Raw genomic sequence first — 13,678 nt, forward strand, 5'->3', positions numbered from 1 at the left:
AGTTCAAGATGGCTCCTGAGTTTTCCAGAGTATAAGTTCAGAAGTGAGAAGGATAAATCTTTGCACAAAGAAAAGAATTTGACTCTAATATATATGGAGATATTCTTGCAAAGATGATGTATTCCACACCTCCTCTTAATCCACCCACATGAAACATTCAAAATTAGCATCTTTAGTAAGTGTATTAGTTTCCTAGGTCTGTCATAACAAAGTATCATTAACCGGGTGGCTTAAAAGACAAAGGAAATTTATTCTCTCACCATTTGGGAGATTTAGAAGTCCAAAATCAAGATGTTGGCATGGTTTGTTTGTTCTGAGGTCTCTGAGGGAACAAAAACAATATCATATTTAACTGTGCCTAATGAATATGGATACATTCAACTATTAGAAAAATGGTATCAATCTGGGCAGTGTAAAACAAAAACCTAAAGTTTAAAAATGAATATTATTTACATGTGCTTCAATTAGAAAGAAGATTATTAATTTGCCATCATAGGCAAAATTACCAAGACATAACAGTACCATTTTGCAGATTCTACATGTTGCTTACTTAAAATCCTATGAAAGAAACATAATTTTCATTATAATAATGTAGACTGAGTTTGACATTGAACATTTTTGTTTCAGAAATCAAAAAATATTTATTTCATGGTGTTTCTAGAATTTTCTGTATATTGGCAAACATTATCTCGCAAGAAATTGCTTTCAACAGCTTTGTAAATTCTCTCTGTAAATATTCTTAAGATCACATGCTATGGAAATTTTTTATTTTAGAGTAATTGTTCATATCAATTGAAATTTAAACATTTAACTATATTTTAACTAGAGAAATTTAGAGATATTCAAATGAAACATTATAAAAATTTATATTTATAAAGGAAAGGCATACCAAATATCTACTTGACTTTACTGATTACATTTTATTGTTGAGTGTACTTGATAACTTTATTGACAAAACTTAAAACTTTAATAGGTACTACAAGTAATGATTGAGCTACTAAAACCTCTGTTAGAGTAAGTTGGTCTGAAAAACATTATGCCGGAGTTCAAAATTATTGATACTTGCCAGTTACCAAAATGGAGTAATCATAAAGTTGGTAAAAATGCATATGGACTTCAACCTCATGGCATCTAGTGGACACCAACCAATACAAAATGAAGCAAACAAATCAAACAGTATTTCCACTCAAGATTTAACCTTTTCCTGTTAACTTAAATTCATAATCACATTGGCTGTCAGGACTAGGTAGCTTATTGATTACATGTGATTCACAGCTCTCTTTCAACACAAAGTATACAAAAGATCACATTTTAATGTAGTTATGAGTAACTTTTAAAAAAGATAGTGCCCTAAGTTCATCATTTATAGGTACTAATTTATGTTGAAAGTATTTTACCTTTTCTCATGGCTATTGGACAATTTCAGTTTTCTTCCTCTTTTTGGAACAATTGGGATAAATTGGGCACTGTTTAAAAAACCAACCAGGGGCGCCTGGGTGGCGCAGTCGGTTAAGCATCCGACTTCAGCCAGGTCACGATCTCGCGGTCCGTGAGTTCGAGCCCCGCGTCGGGCTCTGGGCTGATGGCTCAGAGCCTGGAGCCTGTTTCCGATTCTGTGTCTCCCTCTCTCTCTGCCCCTCCCCCATTCATGCTCTGTCTCTCTCTGTCCCAAAAATAAATAAACGTAAAAAACCAACCATTTTATTATTACATGTGAATACTTTATTATCATGGAGTTGTACACAGCTTTGTTTAATTATTATCACTCTCCTATGTGTTTTCAACTCCTTTACCATCTCTATTTTTGTACATTATTCCTATCTCCAACTTACCTTTTATAATTAACGTTGAGTATTCTACTATTTTACCCCTTTTTTGAAAAGGCAGCTCCTAGATTTATGTCTTTATTTTTGTGTATGGTGTGAGAAAATGGTCCAGTTTCATTCTTCTGCATGTTGCTGTCCAGTTTTTTCAACACCATTTGTTGATGAAACTGTTCCCACCCCACGAATATTCTTTCCTGCTTTGTCAAAGATTAGTTGACCATATAGTCATGGGTCCATTTCTGTGTTTTTTTATTCTGTTCCATTGATCTCTGTGTTTGTTTTTGGGCCAGTACCATTCTGTCTTGATGACTACAGCTTTCTAATATAGCTTGAAGCCTGGTCTTAATTATCTTCAAACTCATTAATTTCTTCCTTTGTCATTATTTTTTATTCCTTCTAGTTACCTTTCTTCTGTATTGCTATAATTTTTCGTATTTCATGAGTTAAATGGTGATTCCCATTTTTTCTCCATTAAGAGTGAAAGTATGTAAATACTACATTATTTCTGATTACCCCTCTTGCCCATAGCCAGTTTCAGTTCATGTACAATTCATACTATATGGGACAATATTGTAATTCGGGAAACATGATTTGTTTAAGTTGTATTATATAACAGTAAAAGTTGAATAATAGAGAGCATTGACTGTTTACACTGGCCTAAATATATAAGTATCTTGCACATATAGACAATTATAATATTAAGGTATCCCCATGAGGAAGTTACTGTTCTAAACTTATTTTATTGGTGACATAACTAAGGCATAGACATATCACATCTTGCTCAAAGTCACCAGTTATGCAAGAGCAAACCAAAATTTATATCCAGTGAGATAGTAAGTCTTATGTGTCAACGTGGCTAGGCTAGGGTGCCCAGTTGTTTGGTCCAACACTAATCTAGATGTCCCTGTGAAGCTACTCTGTAGATGTTATTAATGTTTGTAGTCAGTTTGACATAATTAAAGGTGATTATCCTCAATAAAGTAGATGGGTGTCATTCAGTCAGTTGAAGTCCTTAAGAACAAAAACAGGTTACAAAATGAAGAAGCAATTCTGCATCAAGACTCTTAGCAATCCTGCCTGAGGGGCGCCTGGGTGGCGCAGTCGGTTAAGCGTCCGACTTCAGCCAGGTCACGATCTCGCGGTCCGTGAGTTCGAGCCCCGCGTCGGGCTCTGGGCTGATGGCTCAGAGCCTAGAGCCTGTTTCCGATTCTGTGTCTCCCTCTCTCTCTGCCCCTCGCCCGTTCATGCTCTGTCTCTCTCTGTCCCAAAAATAAATAAACGTTGGGAAAAAAAAATTAAAAAAAAAAAAAAAAGAAATCCTGCCTGAGTTTTTGCTCTGCTGGCCTGTCCTACAAACTGACCAGCTTCCACAGCTGCATGAGCAAATTGGGCAAAATAAATATTTCTGTCTCTCTCTGCCCCTCTTTCTCTCTCAATCTCTCTCTCTCCCCCCCTCTTCCTTTGTCTCCCTGTCTCCCTCCCTCCTTCCCTCTATGCTATCATCTATCACAATCTATCTATCATCTATCTATCTATCTATCTATCTATCATCTATCTATCTATCATCTATAATCCATCATATGTTATTTTACTCTGGACATAACTCACTGATAACTAACATTTTCCTTCAGGTTCCTCAATTGCCTTTTTAAGAAAGTTTTGTCATTTATATTACTTAACTAGCAAAATAGCTAATGCCTTGATGCTAGGTAGCAAGATATCACATGTTGCACTCCACAGTCACTCCCAAATGTACACACTTCTTATCTTTTCACTCAACATGAAGACAGAAATCAATTTGGGATTTCATTTAAAAACTGATATGTTTCCGGGGCGCCTGGGTGGCGCAGTCGGTAAAGCGTCCAACTTCAGCCAGGTCACGATCTCGCGGTCCGGGAGTTCGAGCCCCGCGTCAGGCTCTGGGCTGATGGCTCGGAGCCTGGAGCCTGTTTCCGATTCTGTGTCTCCCTCTCTCTCTCTGCCCCTCCCCCGTTCATGCTCTGTCTCTCTCTGTCCCAAAAATAAATAAAAAATGTTGAAAAAAAATTTAAAAAAAATTCTAAAAAAAAAAAAACTGATGTTTCCTGTGTTACCCCATGATTTTGAAAGAGAGGCTCTGCTGCTTTTTATACATATTACTTTTTGATTTGTCAGGTTTGTTGAAAAATCTTAGTCAAGTTCTGTATGTATCCCTGATTCATATACTAAGATAAGAAGCAATAGATAACCCACCCTTCCTCACAGTCCATAGAATACCACCTGTCTAGGCCAGATATCTCTATAAACTCTACTTGGGGGAAAAACATGACAGAAGTCTCACTGTTTAAATCATATACATTTTTAGTTTGTCTCTTAATTGACCTCTGTGGGAAATTTGACATATATGACCATTGTTTCCTTATTGAAATTTTCTTCTCTTGATATCCATGAGCCAATCAGGCCAGACTGTATTATTAGTTTTTTAAGACCTTCCTCTGTCCATCTCTAAAATGATTATGTGCTTTCTTCTCTATCAGGAGAATTTTATGTATAAACACAGCTTCATATATTTCTTATATCCTAATATTATATCCTAATATCTCCAAGCAAAATTGAAATACTTGCCTCAACATATATGACTTGTCGGCTTATACAATGTCCAACTCTATATAATCTGCAGAACTGAACAGCTCAGTCATGAATATAACTTATTACTCATTTTTCAAAGGATTCAGAGCCACTTTAAGCTATGTAAAAAAAGTAATTCATCATGTTCCCCCCGATCTTTAGTCCATTTCAATCTTTCTCTCTCTCTCTCTCTCTTTCTCTCTCTCTCATTTCCATATCTCAGCAACTATCTATTGTCTACACAATTTGTTAAGCCAGAAGTCTGGGAGAGAGAAAAATCCAAGAGGAAAACTCATCTTCCTTCTCTTTTTTTTCTTTTACCCACTGAATCACAATATCTTATCCATTTTACATCCTAAATATTTGTCACTGATTTGATTTCTCTGTATCCATTGTTTTTATTATAGACTAAACATTTATCATGTTATGATTGGGACCTTGCAAATCTTTTGTCCAAATCTTTTGTCAGTTTCACACTCTTTAATCATTCCTGTCTATTATGTCTTCTCTTCCACTGCCCCAAGTGATTATTCTAACTTAATTACGTTAACCCTCAACTTAAAATCATCTACTACTAGCTCCTCAGTAACTAAAAATTGACATTTAAACTCAAGATAAAATCTAAACTCAAAAAGTTACAAAATACCATCTAAACTTTTCTTATGATCTGATTCCTCACTCCCATCTTTGGTCTTAAACCCAAATGATACTATAAATCATGGTTTACATTAGTTTCTTATTGTTGCCCTTACAACTCACCACAGATTTGGTTTCTTAAAACAATATAAACAATTATGTCACAGTTCTTATAGGTCGGAAAACCAGATTGGCACAGCTATCTCCTCTGCTCTAGGTTTCAGAGATTTCAATCAAGGGGTCAGCCAGCTGGCTTCTTATCAGAAGACTCTAGAAAGAATCTCCTTCTGAGGTCATTCAAGTCATTGGCGGAATAAAGTCCCCTGTGTTTGTGGGATGGAGGTCTCCATTTCCTTGCTGACTGTCAGAGTCTGTCCTTTGATCCTGGAGGCTGTCACTGGTTCTTGCATGTTGATACCTACATTTCAGAGCCTGCAACAGTGTATTAAATCCTTCTCACCCATGGAACCTCTTTGACTTCACTTTCTACTACTTCGGTCTGACTTCTTGCATCTTTTTCTTTTAATTTTAGCTGGATAAAGTTATCCAATTTTAATGACTCATGTGATTCCATTGGACTCTTAAGGTCTTTAGCCTTAATTACATCTTCAAAATCCCTTTTCTGTTGGCATAACATGTTCACAGCGATTAGGTCATGGGTCATCCAGCGATTAGGTCATAGACATTTATGGGTATCATTATTCTGCTTGCAACGTTACTGTTCCTTCACGTTTGTGTTCCTACTCTTGCATCTTTCTGGACTATACCTACCTGTTGATATGTCTGGAAGATGATTATATACCCCTCACATCTCAGCCTAAAGGCTGCCACTTCTGACAAAATAGGCCTGTTGAGATGAACCTTCTACAATGCTACTGTTGTGCATTATCTTCTGTCATAATTATGGTAATTAACTTATTTTACTGCATTTGTGCATATCTCTATGCTTACTAGACTATAAAACTTGTGAAGATAGGGCGAATCACCATAGGAAGTTTACTATCAAAATGTGGGGAAAAAATGAGAGAATGAAGTGTTAGTTTGATACATATATGAGCAAATCTGTTTTTATAGTTTTCATGATTCTTGTTGAAAGCTATTATACATTTTAAGTGAGATGTGTTAGAATTTTGTGCCTAAATTTTTGATAGTCGAATAAGGCAAAACATATGTATCTAGTGCCATGTGCTGCAGAGAAGCTTATTGAGGGAACACTTACAAACAGGGAAGAAGCAGTGGCAAATCTTGCTCCAAATCTCACTATTACACAGCTTAAATGGCCAATGCTTTGATAGACATACCCCTCCCGCATCCAGGAATGCTCTACATATTTATAAGGTCAGGGGACAAGAATATCTGTGTGAGCAGGTAATGATAGAAACCCCTAGAGGTGGAATGCTTGTTAGAAAAGAAGAAACCTCTGGAGCTTTGTGCCTGCTGAAACGCTGGTCTTCCCTTTAGCTAACTTGAATCCTCTGAATCAACATTCAGCTCAGCTATCAGAGGAAGAAAACCAGCCTCAAGGGCTATCCAAACTGATCACCTTTTGTTTCTAAAAGGCAATAATGTATACTGGAATTACATTACTATGACTTTAGGGTTTTTTAAATCAGACAGACATTTGTTGGAATGCCAGATACGCCATTTATAAGTTATATATATAGACAAAGGTTGCATATAGCAAGTACGATATACATATATATTTATACATACTATATATAATTATATGAAATATATATTTATATTTGTGTATATATTTGTATATTAATATAAATATTTATATTTATATTTATATATTTATATTTATTTATATATTATCATTATATTAGATACATATATATATACATACATATAAGACAATGATTGCATCTAGCAAGTTTGAATAACATACATTGTAAACCTTTGTATTCATTAATGAGTAACTTTTCAAGCCTCTCCATTTTTTAAAAATTTACTTTAAAAATAGAGTCCTCATGATTTCTTCAAATCACAAAAAACAGATAGAATTCTGTTTATTATTTTATATCATGATGAATGAAAGTTAACCAGGAACCACATTTTGCCTGATGGGAATTAAATTGTAATTAAAAAACAAAGGGTTTGTGATCATTTACTTCACTTGCTCACCATTTGAAAACTTGATTTACATAGAATTCTTGACATTCTTATCTTTTTAATGTGCTAGGAAATTATTACTATTTAGCCTCTTTCCTATAATGGAACACTTTGGAGTGTAAAACCAATTTAGCTGCCAGTGGAAATAAGTGGACAAGAAATTAGTTGATAGGTCTAGGAGAGAAAGCTCCCCTAATTTAGAAACTAAAAGGATAAGTAATTGTAATTTTGGAAGCTCTTATTTTAGTTATGATGAAAATTGACAAGAGAGTGGTATTTCTGATCACTTTATTATAGTAATATAGAGGTCTAAAACCTAGGACAGTTTAGTAGTTTAATTCATCCACTTAAAGGAAAAAAAAAAAAAAACTTACAGAGAGTGAACAAAATTATATTTGGATGTGAACAGGTTTAATGTAATGGTCTTGGGTTTTCAAGAGAATAAAAAATATTAGAGAAATGTCTACTACCCTTATCAAGGTCCAGAATATATGCATTTCATGTTTTTTAAAATATTTATAAAAATGGTTGGGTAAACATTGCTGAAGGCTAATGTGTTATCAAGGCCAAGATTATCTGATGATCAATATGAGATAAAAGCTGTCATCATGATGGGCTGTGAGTGCTAAAAAATTCAGTAACCCAAAGCCATTCAGGAAGCAATTAAAAAAAAAAAATAGGAAAAAAACACATTATAATGGTAATTTGGGGAAAAAAATATACAGAAATGTTTTCTCCCGTTTATGTTGTTCTAATTTGTTGTCTGACTTATAAACATTAACTAATAAAATATGCTATAATGTAAATAACTTTTATATTAAACATTGTATTTAAAAATGAGTAATTTCAAAACTATTATGAAATAGAAGTCAGATGATATGCTGTAAATGTGTTTACAATATATCAAATATATTTTTATAAAATATAAGGAATAAATCCATGTGTGCCCAGATGTTTAACCTTTTTAATTCACTGAAACTTGAATTTAAGATATCAATTGCCTTGTATAAAAAAATGTGTCATTATTTAGACAGAATTATGTACTCTAAATATGGAGAAGATATACATTTAAAAAATGTCAGCCTCTATTAAAAGCTATATTAACTGATAAAGGAACTTGTGCCTGTAGGAAAATTTACAAACTTGCTCTAGGATTTAGCTATGAATTTAAAAATTGTAAGATATATATAGAGATAGACAATAAAATTTTACATATACCTTTTTATTCAATCAACAAAACAACTTAAAGCTTAAATGTTAGTGGTAATTTTAAATTCTTGTGATAAAGAAGAGAAACTCTGTATTAAAAAAAATTCTAGGGGCACCTGGGTGTCTCAGTCGGTTGAGCGTCCGACTTCGGCTCAGGGCTCAGGTCATAATCTATCATTTTGTGGGTTCGAGCCCCGCATCAGTCTCTGTGCTGACCGCTTGCTCAGAGCCTGGAGGCTGCTGCAGATTTTGTGTCTCCTTCTCTCTCTGCCCCTCCCCCGCTCACGCTTTGTCTCACCCTGTTTCTCAAAAATAAATAAATGTAAAAAGAAATTTAAAAAAAATTCTGAAGAATTCCACTTCTTTGTAAGAAAATTTGTGAAGAATTTTCTTAAGTGGGCATGGCACAACAATTGACTTATATATTTATTCTAACAGCTGTGAGGAATTTTTTGTTTAATAGTTTAGAATCTGTAATGTCATCAGACGAGGTGAGGCTTTGCTTTTTTTTTTTTTCCCCCCCTAATCTATTTTTTTAAATTGCATCTGAATGGCTTTGGATTCTTGAAGATCTTTAGCAAAAATATGTAACTCTTCTTACATGTTTGGTAACTACCATCTGTGGTTACCAACTGTAAATTATGGTTTCCAAGAATGTTTCCCTTCTCTATTTGTTAAACTATATTCTCTTAAAGATACCATGCAAGATATTATTTGTTTGATAAGTAATTACTTATTCCTCAGAAATAAATTAGTCTTACTCCTCTCTTTTATATTTTGTATACTACTTTTATTGTATTTATATGTCCCACCCAGGCTTGTCCTACACTTAGATATTCAGTAGTTATTTAATTGAATGAAATTTCAGGGCTCCCAAAATAGATATTTCTTCTTGAAACTGGGGGTAAAAATCAGCACATAATTCTTGTTCTTACCATAAATGTTATTTAGAAATTATTTTTACAAACTATTTATCTATACATTGGTCTTATATTATTTGATCATAGGTTTACCTGGTGAATTAGGTTATTTGGTTATAAATTGATTTCATCATATGCTATAAATCAAGAATTACATATATCCGTGACCAGGTACAAATTATACCTTGAGTGTATAGCTTTGAACGTTGTTAAGTGCTAAATGAATAAATTAATTACAACCATTTCCACTATCTAATATAAATCATGGTATAATCTAGCTTTGGGCTTTCTTCTTGTGCTTGCTAAACTCTTACTCTAACCTCCTGAGCCTGCCTATCTTTTCACAGAAATTTACTCCTGGTAGGAACTCTAATATCCCCTGTATCTCTTTGTACTCATTTTTTTTGGTTTTTGATGGCAAGGCTTTCTCATTCTGGTATAAGGTTTTACTAATGAATTACCTAATCTTATAAAAGAAATAATAGCACAATAGCAGTATAACAATACTAAACCTCATTAAGATAATACTGATTTATCAACTATATATTATTCAATGTAACTTCTTGTGTCCTGTGATATAAAAATGACAAATTAATATTTTATGTCAATTTGGAAAAGGAAAAATAAATATAGTGCATACAGAAAACAACTGTATAACAACAGAGCATAAACTAAAAGGTAAGTAAAATAGTGTACAAGCCTTGAATTTCAAACAAGATGATCAAACTTTTTAGATTCTGTTAACTGCTCTAAATGTACATTTTTTACTAACCTTGCCTTTGATTTCAGCTTTACAGTCTAAAAAAAAAAAAAAAAAAAAAAAAGGGCACAATTGCCAAGATGTATTTGCTGGTTTTACAGTAAGAGCTTTAAAACTAAAGCTTGTTCATTTTATCAAATTACATTTATTCAGTACAAGAAACTTAAACAAAAAAGTGATGACAGAAACTTCTAAATCAGGTTTAGTTTCAAAATTCTGGTTTATGAATCAATACAATTTTGTAGAATTTAAATATTTCTATAACTTAATACTGGCACCACCTGCCACTATCTTATGTTAGAGTTTTATCATTTTGAAAAAAATATGGTAAATAACAAATGCTCCCTGAAACCTTCTTTCTCTTTTAGGTATAAGCTTCAGTTCATAACAATTTACCTTTCTTTGTAAGCATTAGAAACAGAAAAAAAAAAAAAAATGATAAATCCTAGATGCATATCTTTCTCACAAACTTTATAAAATGTCCATTCAATTTTAATTTAATGCTCTTCAATTAGTAAAATTAAGTAAAGTCTGTCCTCACTGATGAATGATTTCATAATGCCAATATTGAAATATAAAAGTAGGCATAAATTTCTGATATCCATTGGGTCTTCTGCAACCTTAGTCTATTTTGCTTTATCATTTATAATTTTAATTTTAGATTTTGAACCAATATTTTTTTAGTAAAATGACTATTTCCCCCCAAGATAATATTGTATATTCTGATATAGTGCTATTATCAAAATGATCCAATTTTCTATAAATAAAACAACATTGTTCTAAGGGTGTGTGTTGTGTACTGTTATTCATCATTACATCTGTATTTGTTCTTCAAAACTTGCCTTTTCTGTTTCTTACTTAGGGAAGAATTTTAAGGGTTTATTTTTCATGCTCATACCATGTGTTTTTGAAGACAAAATAATGCAAATTTGTTCTCCATTTGGCTTATGTAATTTAATTCTTCTTCTACCTTTCCAAATTAATTGTGTTCTGTTAATCTGAGCTTTGCTTATGTCTGCATTCTGATATGACCTTTTAATTTGTCTTAATAAGACTGATATTACTGTCTTCGTCATAAAAAGATAGTGGCCTTTGCCACAGATGACTTAAAAATGTATTCACAAATCACTTTAAGTGTATTCATCGTTCAGAATTCTAACATAAGCAATTTTTATCATCTTCTTAAAAATAGTGAATAGGACATTTTAATCCTCTGAAAATGATTCTCTTATTTGCCCCTATTATCTACTTTAAAGACAATTTTGAGTGTCCACCTGAAAATTCACTTTTTAGAAGATTTCTGAATTGAACCCTAAAGGAATCTTTTCTCTGCAATTACCCTTGTTTATCATTCATTTGATTTTATTTAACACATTATCTGACAACAAGAGAAGATCCATGACCTTAATCTTACTGATCCTCCTTTATCCATTAGGCAAATGCCTAATTTAACAAATGAGTCTTCTGCTTGCCCTAAAACCAGAAAACTCATTTTTCCTCAAACTAATCAATGAAACTGGTTTAGAGAATAAGATTTTTTTTTTTGAGGGGAAGGACCATTAAAAACAAAAAACAAAACAACAACAACAACAACAACAACATTACTTCAGGGCCATGTTTAAACATGAAAAACACATTTTAAAACTATGAATCTAGAGCATATAAATATTTTAAATGATATTAGAGTATCAGTAAATCAGCACCTGCCATTGGAATTTCTATACTTATTTGCTCAAATTTTATTTTTGTTATTTGAAGATTGAAAAAGCAGTAGATACTATAGATACCTACAACCATGTCTGAGATATACATTTTCCATAGAGACATCTTAAATTAATGTTACATAAAATCACCTTGATGTTACATGTATGATGTATGCTTGACAAATCTTCTTTGTGCCTACTTTTTCAAATTTAAAGCCCAAAGAAATTTTACCCTGATTATATCCTGAATCAGAAGCACATATAAATTTTTCTGAATATGATCTAACTAAGCACTGACTTCAGTGGCTTACAAAAAAACACACAGCCTTTTTTACAGAGATTTAAATTCAAAAGGCCACAACAACAAATCATTGAAACACCATGCAAAAGATTTTACCTTGGATGTCATTCACACAGGAAGATGATTAAGTCATGATCCCACTTCTTATGAAATTTATCGTTTTGTTAGAGATTGTAAGAATATATATTAATTAACATTAAATAACTACAATTAGAGTTCCAGTTGAGAATGAAAGACAAGTTTCCTAGAACTTCTAGAAGTTCATAGACTAAAATAACACCTTCTAATAATTTATGTATATCTTCTCTACTCTTTCAATAACCATTTCTAATTCTCATTCTTTCCAACAAGGTCTTATGTTCATTAGGTATTTTGGTTGCTCAACTAATACAGGTGGGAGGGGCATTTATCTTACTGATACATATTGAATAATGGAAAACAAGAATTTCTCTCCCACGACTAAACTTCACTGAGTACTGAACACAGACCTTCTGGGAAGAGGAAAAATAGGAATACACTGATTCTTATGAAGATTGGAACTGGAAACTTATTCATGATCCAAAACACCTCCATTAAGTAGGTTATTATTTTAACTATATACCTTCCTGTTAAACATAATAACATTAAGAAGAATCTTACAATATACTATAACAGCAACAAATAGTCATTCATGTATTTCTACTACAGAACTTCATTTTTATGAAGATTTCTCTCTCCATTTCCACTCCCTCACCCTGCCCCACAAATCAAAGCAAAATAAGTACAACAAAAAGCTGCTCACCTTCCCTTGAGTTTTGTGTTGACAGGGTAAGAAACCTGGATTGATCTCTTTCTTCCCACTGAAGTTTTCATGTCCTTGGTAGGCAAGGATCTTGTGACACAGCACTAAATCAGTCATTTACCAACCTATGGATTGGCTGGTCAAGTCACTTCTGATAACCCACTGAGTATGATGAAGGGCCTATGTGGTAGAGACAATCTTAGGGCTATGGACAGAATGAATTTACAAGAGGGTTTGAATCAATGTCTGCCACCCACCAGCGCCCAGGCTTTGCAATATTATGGTACAGTCTGTCTCTGTGAATGGCAATGTCGTTCACCTTCAAGATTCCATCTAATAATTGGCAGAAATGGTTCCTAAAACTAGCATCTTGATCTCCTTGAGGTAGTACTCTTTATGTATATCCAAAAGCTGGGTTTCAGTGCTCCCATAATACACTATTTATAAGTGTTTTGAAAGTTGATTTTTTTCTAATCATTCCCTCACACTTATATCTTCCAACAGACTGCTTCCTTGAAGGAGTTAATTTTATAATATATGTACACCTCTATGTATATTTTGCATATTTAAATCTCCAATACTTAGCCCAGGTCTGCAGTTGCTTTTTAAATGTTCGGTAAATGACTTAAAATTTAATTTTTAAGGGGGAAATTTTTTTTAAATAACTTGTTCAAATAAGTATTTTATAGACTTATTTTATAATTATAGAGGTTTATTCCTACATAAACAACTTCCCCACTACTTGAAACATAACATATATTCCATGTGTACTTTTAAGCCAATGTACTGAGAATGGCAACATCTGTAGACAAGATAATTT

The 13,678-nt window shown here is 33.1% G+C and overlaps 1 long non-coding RNA gene across 2 annotated transcripts in view; it reads right to left on the minus strand.

Moving 5' to 3' along the window:
* Positions 1 to 260: 260 nt before the first annotated feature.
* Positions 261 to 13,678, minus strand: part of LOC121027608 (uncharacterized) — a 29,071-nt gene continuing 15,653 nt past the window's right edge. For both annotated transcript variants that reach the window (XR_005788843.1, XR_005788831.1), the window contains exon 3: positions 261 to 322. This is a non-coding gene — a long non-coding RNA (uncharacterized LOC121027608). The remainder of the gene's footprint in view (positions 323 to 13,678) is intronic.

This window comes from Herpailurus yagouaroundi, unplaced genomic scaffold (assembly GCF_014898765.1).
Source record: "Herpailurus yagouaroundi ecotype Mexico unplaced genomic scaffold, PumYag 28, whole genome shotgun sequence".
Taxonomy (NCBI): domain Eukaryota; kingdom Metazoa; phylum Chordata; class Mammalia; order Carnivora; family Felidae; genus Herpailurus; species Herpailurus yagouaroundi.